The 2,469-nt window shown below is 38.3% G+C and overlaps 1 non-coding gene across 1 annotated transcript; it reads right to left on the bottom strand.

The window, feature by feature from the left end:
* Positions 1-939: 939 nt before the first annotated feature.
* On the bottom strand, positions 940-1,047 carry LOC127746860 (small nucleolar RNA R71). Its single transcript, XR_008008672.1, has one exon. It is a non-coding gene; the product is annotated as a small nucleolar RNA R71 (small nucleolar RNA).
* Between the last annotated feature and the right edge of the window lie 1,422 nt (positions 1,048-2,469).

The following is a 2,469-nucleotide window of genomic DNA, read 5'->3' as shown; positions in this document are numbered from 1 at the left end:
CTTTTTTTTGTTTTACTATTTCTTATCTTTTTCAAAACCACCTAACTACTTTTCTCTCTCTAATTTTTGAAAACCACCTTCCTCTTTTTTAAAATTCTTTTATTTAACTAATTGTTTCAAATTTTAATTTCAATTTTATTTCTTTTCTTAATTTTCAAAAATCACTAACCATTTTTCAAAAACAATTTTCGAAAACCCTCTCTCTTATCTTCTTCTATTTATTTATTTAATCACTAACACTCTTCTTTTCTTCTTATAATTCGAACCCTCTCTTCCTCTCTGTGTTCAAATTCTTCTGTTCTCCTTCTCCTATTCTTATCTTCTTCTACTCACATAAAGGAATCTCTATACTGTGACATAGAGGATTCCTCTTCTTTTCTTTGTTCTCTTCTTTTTCACATGAGCAGGAGCAAGGATAAGAAAATTCTTGTTGAACCTGATCCGGAACCTGAAAGAACTCTGAAGAGGAAGTTAAGAGAAGCTAAAACACAACACTCTAAATAGGACTTTACTAAAATTTTTGAAAAAAAAATAGAGATGGCCGAACCCAATAACAATGGTGGAAGTGCAAGGAAGATGCTTGGTGACTTTACTGCGCCAAATTTCAACCTCCATGGAAGAAGCATCTCAATCCCCGCCATTGGAGTAAACAATTTTGAGCTAAAGCCTCAATTAGTTTCTCTGATGCAACAGAATTACAAGTTTCATGGACTTCCATCCGAAGATCCTTTTCAGTTCTTAACTGAATTCTTGCAGATCTGTGATACTGTTAAGACCAATGGGGTTGATCCGGAGGTCTACAGGCTTATGCTTTTTCCTTTTTCTGTAAGAGACAGAGCTAGAATATGGTTGGACTCTCAACCTAAAGATAGCCTGAACTCTTGGGATAAGCTGGTCACAGCTTTCTTAGCCAAGTTCTTTCCTCCTCAAAAGCTGAGCAAGCTTAGAGTGGATGTTCAAACCTTCAGACAAAAAGAAGGTGAATCCTTCTATGAAGCCTGGGAAAGATACAAACAACTGACCAAAAAGTGTCCTTTTGACATGCTTTCAGAATGGACCATCTTGGATATATTCTATGATGGTCTGTTTGAATTGTCTAAGATGTCATTGGACCATTCTACAGGTGGATCTGATGTGTGGAAAACGATCCAACACAAAACTCACCGGCAAGTGTACCGGGTCGCATCAAGTAATAATAACTCACATGAGTGAGGTCGATCCCACAGGGATTGAAGGATTGAGCAATTTTAGTTTAGTGGTTGATTTAGTCAAGCGAATCAAGTTTTGGTTGAGTGGGTTGTATTTAACAGAAGATAAATTGCTTGAAATGTAAAGGGAGAAGGGAAATTGCAGTAAATTAAAGAACAGGAAAGTAAAATAGACTGAATCTTAAAGAACAAGAAATTAAATGACTGAAACTTAAAGTGCAAGAAATGTAAATTGCAGTAACTTAAATGACAAGAAATGTAAATTGCTTGAATGTAAAAGGGATTTGAGGACTGGGATTGCAGAATCTAAACAAAGAGAAAGTAAATTGCAACAATTAAGAGAGCAGAAATTGAATCAGAAGCAATGAGAATTCAAACAGAAAGGAAATAAAGTGCAGCAGAGGTTCACAGAAGAACCAAAAGTAAATTGGAATCTCAGGTCTCCAGAGACTAGGTAGCAAAGCCTAGATCTCAATTGCCTTCCCAGATCCAAGCTCACAAAGCAATTGACAAGAAATTGAAGAAGAAGAAGTAAAGGAAATTGAAATTCGATTAAATTGTGCAGAAAGAAATTAGGGAGATTTTGAATGGAGGTTGAGACAGAATTTCCTCAACTCTTCACACTCAAAACCCAAAACAAGGAAATTAAAAAGTCCCAAGCAAGAATGAGGAAGAAGAGAGATCAATTCTCCTCCCCAATTCTCTGAAATCTCAGTGAAGTCACCAAGAGAATTTGCAGAATTCACAGCTCCAAAGGAAGTATGAAATTCAAAAATCAAGTAAAAAGTAAATTCCAAAATTCAAAAGTGAAAGTAAAAGTCCTAACTACATCAAACTAGCTCCTATTTATACACTTTCTATTCTTGGATTTTGGGATTTGGATGGGCTTTTGATTTGGTGAAGAAATGAATTAAAATGGGATTTTAATTTGAATTTTCGGCCCATGAGAAGTTGCTCCCAGGAGGCTGCCCTGCCCTTGTGGAGGGCAGGGCAGGAATTGGTGCATGTTGGTGCGGCCTTGGTGCGGTCTGGTGCGACTTTGGTGCGCAAAACGCTGCCCTGCCCGCGCCAAGGGCAGGGCAGGAAAAGTTGGTGCGCCAGAAATTGCCTTGGTGCTGCCAGAATCAAGAATTGGTGCGCCAGATCCATGCACCATCAAAATGCTGCCCTGCCCTCGCGGAGCGCAGGGCAGTGTTTCCACTTTGATGTCCCGTGTTCGAAACACGGCTGGGACACACGCTCAATTAATTTCCTTGGTTTC

Source organism: Arachis duranensis, chromosome 4 (assembly GCF_000817695.3).
Source record: "Arachis duranensis cultivar V14167 chromosome 4, aradu.V14167.gnm2.J7QH, whole genome shotgun sequence".
Taxonomy (NCBI): Eukaryota; Viridiplantae; Streptophyta; class Magnoliopsida; order Fabales; family Fabaceae; genus Arachis; species Arachis duranensis.
This window is presented reverse-complemented; position numbering and strand designations above follow the sequence as displayed.